We start from the raw sequence: 11,824 nt of genomic DNA on the forward strand, positions 1-11,824 counted from the left end.
AATTTCTGTGCTTACAAGACAGCTCTTGATCTAAGTGAAAAGGAGTTACATTCCTTTTTCCCTTTAAATTTTAAACTTTGTATTTGGTAATGGGGTATAGTATGAATGTGAGAGTTGGACTGTGAAGAAAGCTGAGCGCAGAAGAATTGATGCTTTTGAACTGTAGTGTTGGAGAAGACTCTTAAAAGTCCCTTGGACTGCAAGGAGATCCAACCAGTCCATTCTGAAGGAGATCAGCCCTGGGATTTCTTTGGAGGGAATGATGCTGAAGCTGAAACTCCAGTACTTTGGCCACCTCATGTGAAGAGTTGACTCATTGGAAAAGACTCTGATGCTGGGAGGGATTGGGGGCAGGAGGAGAAGGGGATGCCAGAGGATGAGATGGCTGGATGGCATCACTGACTCGATGGACGTGAGTCTGAGTGAACTCCGGGAGTTGGTGATGAACAGGGAGGCCTGGCATGCTGTGATTCACGGGGTCGTGAAGAGTCAGACATGACTGAGCAACTGAACTGAACTGAACTGATAGCCGATTAACAATGTTGTGGTAGTATCAGGTGAGCAGCAAAAGGACTCAGACATATATATATACATGTATCTTCTTCCCCAAACCCCTCTCTTGAGGTATTTTCCTAGCTTATAAAATCTCTCTCTTGTTTGGTAATGGCACTTATACAAAGATCATTTCAGATACAACTAATAGAAAATATAAAGGTTTAAGTGTAAAAGAAATTTGCTACCTATGATATATATGTATGTTAAGTCCATTTGGTCCAACAGGATGTAAGCTTCAGGTGAGCCTCTGACAGCACCATGAGTACGTGGTGGTCAGGACTCCACGCATAAAAATACCTTCTTAAGGTTTAGAGCCCACACTGTTACAACATCATGTCTGTTGCATTCTGTTAATTGAAAACAGTCACAGAAAAAAAAAAAATCTATAGAAAATCAATGAATCACAAAGGAAGAGAGCAAAAGAAGAATAAAGAAAAAAGGTATTACAGAACTGCCAGAAAATAATTAACAAAATGGCAAAAGGTCCATACCTTTCATAGTTACTTTAATGTAAGTAGACCATATCAGTCTATCAGAAGACAACAAGGTGCTGAATGGATTTAAAAAAAAAAACACATGACCCATCTATATGCTGCCTAAAAGAGACTTGCTTCAGATATAAGAATACACACAGACTGAAAATAAAGGAATGGAAGAGATTACTTCACACAAATGGAAACCGAAAGTAAAGTGAAGTAGCTATACTTATATCAGACGAAACAACCTTTAGAACAAAAGCTGTAATAAGAGACACAGAAATCATTATAAAGGGGTCAATCCATCAAGGGTATATAATAATTGTAAATATCTGTCCACTCAACATAAGAATAGCAAAATGTGTAAAGCAAATATGAAAAGACCTAAAGGAAGAAATCCGGGGTTGGTGATGGACAGGGAGGCCTGGTGTGCTGTGATTCATGGGGTCACAAAGAGTCGGATACGACTGAGCGACTGATCTGATCTGATCTGATCTGAAAGGAGGAAACAGATAGAAATCCAGTAATAGTAGGGGACTTCAATACCTGTCAATATTAACATCATCCAGTCAGAAATTCAATAAGGAAAATTAGCCTTAAATTATGTATTAAATTAGGTGGACTTAACAGGTGATATCAGAGAAGGCAATGGCACGCCACTCCAGTACTTTTGCCTGGAAAATCCCATGGATGGAGGAGCCTGGTGGGCTGCAGTTCATGGGGTCGCTAGAGTCGGACACAACTGAGCAACTTCCCTTTCGCTTTTCACTTTCATGCATTGGAGAAGGAAATGGCAACCCACTCCAGTGTTCTTGCCTGGAGAATCCCAGGGACGGGGGAGCCTGGTGGGCTGCCGTCTATGGGGTCGCACAGAGTTGGACATGACTGAAGTGACTTAGCAGCAGCAGCAGCAGCAACAGGTGATATGCAGTGGTAAAGAATCTGTATGCCAATGCAGAAGGGACAGGAGACTCAGGTTCAATCCCTTCATGGGGAAGATCCTTTGGAGTAGGAAATGGCAACCCACTCCAGTATTCTTGCCTTAAAAATCCCATGGACAGAGAAGACTGGTCACAAAGAGTTGGATACAACTGAGTGACTGAGCACACACATGCACAGAACATATACAGACATATACAGAACATTCCATGACCAAAAACAGAAAATACATTCTTCTTAAGCTCACACAAAACTTACTCCAGGATAGATCAAATGTTAGACCACAAAACAAATCTTAATAAAGTTAATGAGATTAAAATCATATCATGCATCTTTTCTAACTGTGATGATTTGAAACTGGAAATCAATTCAAGGAAAACTCGAAAATTCACAAATATGTGGTGACTAAACAGCCTGCAACTAAACAATCATTGGGTCAACAAAGAAATCAAAAAAGAAGTCAGAAAGTATCTTGAAGCAAATGAAAATGGAAATACAACATAGTAAAACTTGTGGTTTGTAGCAAGAGAGCAGTTCTAAGAGAAAAGTTCATAATGATAGATGCTTACTAAGAAACAAAAAAGATCTCAAATAAACAATCTAACTTTACACCTCAAGAAATAGAAAACAAATAAATAACCAAGTCCAAAGTTAGTAGAAGGAAGGAAATAACAAAGATCAGAATGAAAATAAGTGAAATAGAGACTAAAAAGACAACAGAAAGGTCAATGAAGCCAACAGCTGGTTTTTTGGGGTTTTTTTTTGTTTTTTTTTTTTAATAAAATAAATAGATAGGGCTTCCTTAATGGCTCAGCCAGTAAAGAATCTGCTTGCAATGCCGGAGATGGAACCCTGGGTTGGAAAGATACTCTGAGAAGGAAATGGCAACCCAGTCCAATATTTCTGCCTGGAGAATCCTGTGGACAGAGGAGCCTGGAGGACTATGGTCAATTAGGTCACAAAAAGTCAGAGATGACTGAAGCGACTGAGCACACAAAAGAGAAAAACTTTTAGCTAGATTCACCAAGAAAAAAAAATAGAGAATACAAAATCATAAATGAAAGAGGAGACATTACAACTGTTACCACAGAAGTACAAAGGATAATAAGAGACAACTATGAACACTAAAAAAGTGTACAAACTGGAAGAATGTATAAATTCATGGAAACACATAGCCTACCAAGACTGAATCATGAAGAAACAGAAAATCTTAATAGGTTGATTACTAGTAAGGAGATCACATCAGTAATAAAAAAACTCCCAACAAACAAAACTTTAGCACCAGATGGTTTCATTGGTGAATTCTACCAATCTTTTAAAGAAGAACTAACATCAATTTTTCTCAAACTCTTCCAGAAAAAAGAAAAGGGAACACTTCCAACCTTATTTTACAAAGCTAGTATTATCCTAATACTAAAACCAGAAAAAGACACCACAAGAAAAGAAAATTACATGTCAATATTCCTGATAAATATAGACACAAAGAATCTTTAACTGATTATTAGTAAACTACATCCAACAGCACGTTAAAAGGATCATACACCATGATTAGTTAGGATTTATTCCAACAAGGTATGGATGATTCAACATCTGCAAATCAATCAATGTAATATGTCATATTAACAAATTGAAAGATAAAAGTCACACAATCATCTCAAGAGATGTAGAAAAAGCTTTTGGTAAAATTCAGCTCACTTGTGATGAGAACTCTCAACAACATAGATACAGAGGGAACATATCTTAACATAATAATGCTCATATGTGACAAGCTCCCAAATTACATCATTATTAACAGTGGAAAGGTGAAAGCTTTTCCTCTAAGGTCAGAAACAAGACAAGGGTGCCCACTCTTGCTATTTTTATTTAATATAGTATTGGAAATCCAAGCTAGAGCAACTAGGCAAGAAAAAGAAATAAAAGGCATCCAAATCAGAAAGAAGTAAACTGTTACTATTAGCAGATGGCATCCTATCATGTATTGAATGCCCTAAAGACTCCACCAAAAAACTATTGGAACTAATAAAAAATTCAGTTAAGTTTGAATATATAAAATCAAAGAAAAAAATCAGTTGCATTTCTACACGCTAATAACTAATTATCAGAAAGAGAAATTAAGAAAATAATCCCATTTACAATTGCATAAAAAAAGAACAAAATACTTAGGGATAAATTTAACCAAGGAGGTAAAAGACCTATACATTTAAAACCATAAGATATTGATGAAAGAAATTGAAGAAGGCACAGTAAGTGAAGCTCTTCTATGCTCATGGGTTAGAAGAGTTAATATTTTAAAATGTCCATACTACCCTAAGAAATCTACAGAGTTAATATAATTCCTATCTAAATTTAAAGGATATTTTCATAGAAACAGAACAAACAATCCTAAAATCTGTATGGAATCAGAAAAGACTCTAAATAGCCAAAACAATCTTGAGAAAAAAGGACAAAGCAGGAGGCAACACATTTCTTGACTTCAAACTATGTTTCAAAGCTACAGTAATCAAAACAGTATAGTACTGACATAAAAAACAGACACATAGATAAATGGAACAGAAAAGAGAGTCCAGAAATAAACCTACATGTATAGAGTCAGTTAGTTTACAACAAGGGAGTCAAAAACATGTAACTGGGAAAGACAGTCTTTTCAGAAATGGTGCTGGTAAAGCTGGACAGCCACATGCAGAAGACTAAAAGTAGGCACTATTCAACACCATACTTAAAATTCAACTCAAAATGGATCAAGGGCTTAAACATGAGACCCGAAATCATAAAATTCCTAAAAGAAAACAGGTTCCATGACATTGCTCTTGGCAATGATTTTTTTTTTTTTGGATTTGACCAAAAGCAAAGGCAATAAAAGCAAAAATAAACAAATATGACTACACCAAACTAAAAAGCTTCTGCACAGCAAAGGAAACTATCAACACAATGAGAACAGAACAGGAAAAAATAGTTGTAAATCATATATCTGATGAGGGGTTAGTATTCAAAATACATAAAAATTCATACAAGTCAGTTGAGGAAAAAACCCAAGATATTTGATTTAAAAATGGGTAGAGGAGCTAAATAGGCATTTCTCCAAAGATGACATGCAGATGGCCTACAGTACCTGAAAAGATGCTGACCATCAACAATCATCAGGGAAATGTAAATAAAGACCAGGCACCCATTAGAATGGCTATTAGAAAAATGACAAGAAGTAACAAATGTTGGCAAGAATGTGGAGCAAAGGAAACACATTCCCACATTACTTTTGGTGAGAATGTAACTTGGTGTAGTCACTATGGAAAACTGTATGGAAGGTCTTCAAAAAATTAAATATTGAACCACCATTTAATATAGAAATTTCACTTCTGGAAATAAATATTATCAAAAGGGATGAAAATATTAACTCAAAAAGTATATGTATCCCCATGTTCATTGCATCATTATTAACAATAGCTAAGATATAGTCTAGTCAAGGCTATGGTTTTTCCAGTGGTCATGTATGGGATGTGAGAGTTGGACTGTGAAGAAGGCTGAGTGCCAAAGAATTGATGCTTTTGAACTGTGGTGTTGGAGAAGATTCTTGAGAGTCCCTTGGACTGCAAGGAGATCCAACCAGTCCATTCTGAAGGAGATCAGCCCCAGGATTTCTTTGGAAGGAGTGATGCTAAAGCTGAAACTCCAGTACTTTGGCCACCTCATGCGAAGAGGTGACTCATTGGAAAAGACTCTGATGCTGGGAGGGATTGGGGGCAGGAGGAGAAGGGGACGACAGAGGATGAGATGGCTGGATGGCATCACTGACTCAATGGATGTGAGTCTGAGTGAACTCCGGGAGTTGGTGATGAACAGGGAGGCCTGGCGTGCTGCGATTCATGGGGTCGCGAAGAGTCGGACACGACTGAGTGACTGAACTGAACTGAACTGAAGATATAGAAGCAACTTGTGTCTATTGAAGAATGAATGAATAATGAAAATGTGATATGTATATATTTCAGCTACAAGAGAAGGAAATCCTGTTATTTGTGACAACATGGGTAGATACTGAGGGCATATTTTAAGTGAAATAAGTCAGATGGAAAGAGACAAATGGCATGTGATTGCTCCCACTTAAACATGGAATCTAAAAACAAGCAAACAAACAAGCAAAACCTCAAATCACAGATACAGAACAGATTGGTGGTTGCCAGAAACAAGGGACTAGGGTGGGCAGAATGTATGAAGGTAGTCAAAAGGTATAAACTTCCAATCATAAAAGAAATAAGTCCTGGGGATGTAACATGTATCATGATGACTATAATTAATAGTACTATATTGCATATTTGAAAGTTGCAAAGAGAGCTGATCTTAAAAGTTTTCATCACAAGAAAAAAGTGTAATTTTGTGTTGATGGATGTTAACTAGACTTATTGTGGTGATCATATTATGATATATACATATACCAAATCTTTACGTTAATAAATGCTAAACCAATGTAATGTTAGATGTCACTTATATCTCAAATTTTTTTAAATAGGAAAAAATGAAATAATATTCAGCCATGAAAAAGAAGGGCATCTTGTTATTTTCAACAGTATAGATAAAACTTGACAGCATTATGCTAAGTGAAATGTGTTTGACAGAGAAAGATAAATACTATATGATTTCACTTATATGTGGATTTTAACAAAAACAAAACTCATAGAAATAAAGAACAGATTGCTGCTTGCCAGAGAAAGGGTTGAGGGTATTGGAGACATTAGTTAAAGGTAGTAAAAATGTACAAATTTCCAGGTATGGAATAAATACATTCTGGGGATGTAATGTACAGCCTGGTGAGTATGTTTAAAAATACTGTATTATATAGTTGAAAGTTGATAAAAGAATAGATCTGAAAAGTTTTCATCACAAGGAAAAAATTTGTAACTACATAAGGTGATGGACTTTTAACTAATCTTATTGTAGTAATCATTTGCACAGATACAAACATCATTATTTTGTACATCTTAAGCATACAATGTTAAATGTCAACTAACTGTCAATAAAACTGGACAAAAGAATACAAAGAAACCACAATAAAAGAGTGAAAGTGCCAACTGAAATTCAGTGTGGACCTATGTAAGGTCGCAGAGTCTGGCAAGTGTGGTTCATTGGGGGCTTTCTTTAGTGACTAGCTACTGCTACTGGATACCCAGGCTTCTAGCAAGTTCCCTTTTAACTCTCTTGAATTAAGTAGAGTTAGATTCTGCTGCTTAAAATTGAAATCTCTTTAATTAATAAGTACCTGAACATCCCTAATATAAAAGGGTAGGATAAGCAAAAGAGAAAAATACAGGAGAAGTTACTTGAAGTCAGTTACTAAAAATTAGTCGTATAGTTTTCTCTATGTCCACGTTTATGTGTACACACATGACTATTTCCAAATATCTTAAAACTTTTTAGAAAATCAAATTTTACTATCTTTATTTTTTCAAGACACTGTATGATTTTATTAGTAAATGCATCTATATGTATATTTCCAAAATGTAAAGATTCTTTTTATAAATCCAAGAGACCATTATGGTACTTAACAATATTTTTTAAATATTTACTATCAATTAACAAGGACAAGATGGCAGGGTAGAAGGATGTGTGCTCGTCCTCTCCTGTGAGAACTCCAAAACTACAACTCACTGCTGAACAACCACTGACAGGAGAATGTTAGATCCCACCGGAAAAAAATACCCCACGTCCAAGGGCAAAGGAGAAGCCCCAGATGGTAGGAGGGTGAAACTGCATTTAGAATCAAACCTCATACCTGCCAGAGATATTCCAAGGGATTAAACAAAACCATGTGCATACCAGGAGACCCCACAGAGACTGAGCCAGACCTGCCTTTGAGTGTCTCCTGCAGAGGTACGGGTCAGCAGTAGCCTGTCACAGGGGCAGGGGCTCTGGGTTCAGCAGACCTGGGTGTGGCATAAGCCCTCTTGGAGGAGGTCTCCATTAACCCCAACACAGAGCCGCCAGAACTTACATTAGACTGGGGAACAAGACCCAGTTTCTCCCCCAGGTCAGTCTCTCCCATCAGGAAGCTTCCATAAACCTCTTATCCTTCTCTATCAGAGGGCAGAGAGAATGAAAACCACAATCACAGAAAACTAATCAATTTGAGCATATGGACCACAGTCTTCTCTAACTCAACAAAACTATGAACCATGCCGTGTAGGGCCACCCAAGACAGATGGGTTATGGTGGAGAGTTCTGCAAAACGTGGTCTACTGGAAATGAGAATGGCAAGCCACTTTAGTATTCTTGCCTTGAGAAACCCACGAACAGTATGAAAAGGCAAATAGGACATTGAAAGATGAACTCCCCATTTTGGTTGAAGAGATGGAGCCAAAGCAACAACGACACCCAACTGTGGATAGGACTGGTGATGGAAGTAAAGTCCAACGATGTAAAGAGCAATATTGCATAGGAACCTGGAATGTTAGGTCCATGAATCAAGGCAAATTGGAAGTGGTCAAACAGGAGATAGCAAGAGCGAACATTGACATTTTAGGAATCAGCGAACTAAAATGGACTGGAAAGGGTGAATTTAACTCAAACAACCATTATATCTACTACTGTGGCCAAGAATCCCTTAGAAGTAATGGAGTAGCCATCATAGTACACAGGAGAGTCTGAAATGCAGTACTTGGACGCAATCTCATAAAGGACAGAATGATCTCTGTTTGTTTTCAAGGCAAACTATTCAATTTCAATAATCCAAGTCTGTGCCCCAACCAGTAATGTTGAAGAAACTGAAGTTGACCATTTCTATGAAAACCTACAGACCTTCCAGAACTAATACCCAAAAAAGATGTCATTTTCATTATAGGCGACTGGAATGCAAAAGTAGAAAGACAAGAAACACCTGGGTAACAGGCAAATTTGGCCTTGGAATACGGAATGAAGCAGGACAAAGGCTAATAGAGTTTTGGCAAGAGAACACACTGGTCATAGCAAACACCCTCTTCCAACAACACAAGAGAAGACTCTACACATGGACATCACCAGATGGTCAACTCCGAAATCAGATTGATTATATTCTTTGCAGCCAAAGATGGAGAAGCTCTATACAGTCAGCAAAACAAGACTGGGAGCTGACTGTGGCTCAGATCATGAACTCCTTATTGCCAAATTCAGACTTAAATGGAAGAAAGTAGGGAAAACCACTAGACCATTCAGGTATGACGTAAATCAAATCCCTTATGATTATACAATGGAAGTGAGAAATAGATTCAAGGGATTAGATCTGATAGACAGAGTGCCTGATGAACTATGGATGGAGGTTCATTACATTGTACAGGAGACAGGGATCAAGACCATCCCCAAGAAAAAGAAATATAAAACAGCAAAATGGTTTTCTGAGGAGGCCTTACAAATAGCTGAGAAAAGAAGAGAAGCTAAAGGCAAAGGAGAAAAGGAAAGATATAATCATCTGAGTGCAGAGTTCCAAAGAATAGCAAGGAGAGATAAGAAAGCTTTCCTCAGTGATCAATGCCAAGAAATAGAGGAAAACAACAGAATGGGAAAGACTAGAGATTTCTTCAAGAAAATTAGAGATAGCAAGGGAACATTTCATGCATAGATGGGCAAAATAAAGGACAGAAATGGTATGGACCTAACAGAAACAGAAGATGTTAAGAAGAGGTGGCAAGAATACACAGAAGAACTGTACAAAAAAGATCTTCATGACCCAGATAACCACGATGGTGTGATCACTCACCTAGAGCCAGATATCCTGGAAATTCGAAGTCAGGTGGGCCTAGGAAGCAGTACTACATCGAAAGTTAGTGGAGGTGTTGGATTTCCAGTTGAGCTATTTCAAATCCTGAAAGATGATGCTGTGAAAGTGCTGCACTCAATATGCCAGTAAATTTGGAAAACTCGGTAGTGTTCACAGGACTGGAAAAGGTCAGTTTCATTCCAATCCCAAAGAAAGGCAATGCCAAAGAACGTTTAAATTACCACACAATTGCACTCATCTCACATGGCTAGCAAAGTAATGCTCACAATTCTCCAAGCAAGGCTTCAACATTACATGAACCATGAATTTCCAAATGTTCAAACTGGATTTAGAAAAGGCAGAGGAACCAGAGATGAAATTGCCAACATCCGCTGGATCATTGAAAAAGCAAGAGAGTTCCAGATAAACATCTACCTCTGCTTTATTGACTAAGCCAAAGCCTTTGACTGTGTGGATCCCAACAAACTGTAGGAAATTCTTCAAGAGATGGGAATACCAGACCACCTGACCTGCCTCCTGAGAAATCTGTATTCAGATCAAGGAGCAACAGTTAGAACTGGACATGGAACAACAGACTGTTTCCAAATCGGGAAAGGAGTACATCAAGGCTGTAATTGTCACCCTGTTTATTAAACTTATATGCAGAGTACATCATGTGAAATGCTGGGCTGGATGAAGCACACACTGGAATCAAGATTGCTGGGAGAAATATCAATAACCTCAGATATGCAGGTGACACCACCCTTATTGCAGAAAATGAAGAACTAAAGAGCCTCTTGATGAATATGAAAGAGGAGAGTGAAAAAGTTGCCTTAAAATCAACATTCCAAAACTAAGGTCATGGCATCTGGTCCCATCACTTCATGGCAAATAGATGGGGAAACAATGGAAACAGTGACAGACTTTATTTTCCTGGGCTCCAAAATCACTGCAGATGGTGACTGCAGCCATGAAATTAAGAGATGCTTGCTCCTTGGAAGAACAGTTATGACCAATCTAGACAGCATATTAAAAAGCAGAGACATTACTTTGCCAACAAAGGTCCATGTAGTCTAAGTTATGGTTTTTCTAGTAGTCATATATGGATGTGAGAGTTAGACTATAAAGAAAGCTGAGTGCTGAAGAATTGATGCTTTTGAATTGTGGCGTTAGAGAAGACTCTTGAGAGTCCCTTGGACTGCAAGGAGATCAAACCAGTCAATCCTAAAGGAAATCAATCCTTAACTTTCATTGAAAGGACTGATGCTGAAGCTGAAACTCCAAACTCCATACTTTGGCCACCTGATGCATAGAACTGATTTTCATGAGAAAAGACTCTGATGCTGGGAAAGATTGACAACACGAGAAGAAGGGGACAACAGAGGTTGAGATGGTTGGATGGCATCACCGACTGAATGAATAGGAGTCTGAGCAAACTCTGGGAGCTGGTGAAGGACAGGGATGCGTGGCATGCTGCAGCCCATGGGGTCGCAAAGTGTTGGACATGACTGAGCGACTGAACAACAACAATAACACAGCCATAGAAAGTAACAGATTTTGCATCTGTCTTCTTCACTGAACAGTGATCACCTGGAAGGCAGGGTTTGTTTCTTAACTATCAACGTAGTCCCCTATAAGCAAAGTACCTAACTTAGAACAGTGGTTTAATAAGTGTTTCTTGAATAAAATTTTGCAATGTTGTATAGGAAATTAGAAACAAAGGTTCAGTCTACTCAGTTTATTTCAGTAAGTGTTCTTCAAATGCTCACTAGGTGCTCAGCACCATGCCAATGTCAAGTTCCTCCAAGGCAGCCTCCCTGACTCAGTTGGTTTCCAGTGTACCTTATATTGATAAAACATTGGGTTTTTGAACTTTACTGATGCAGAGACAGTTAACTGGATTTACAGTATTAGAGATATGAGTTGAAGAAATGAATATAAAAGATAAGAAAAGTTCCAAAACTTATTTTGAGGAATAGCTTTATTATGCTGCCTTTTAGAACTTCTGATTAATGCCAGTCATGACTATAAATTTGGGCAATTCACTATCTTTCTGACCAGCAATTTCCTCACTAATAAAGAGGTAGGATACAGGATGTCACTTGTCAGCATAAGATTCTATGTCATTGATGAGTTT

This window comes from Bos indicus x Bos taurus, chromosome 20, assembly GCF_003369695.1.
Source record: "Bos indicus x Bos taurus breed Angus x Brahman F1 hybrid chromosome 20, Bos_hybrid_MaternalHap_v2.0, whole genome shotgun sequence".
Taxonomy (NCBI): domain Eukaryota; kingdom Metazoa; phylum Chordata; class Mammalia; order Artiodactyla; family Bovidae; genus Bos; species Bos indicus x Bos taurus.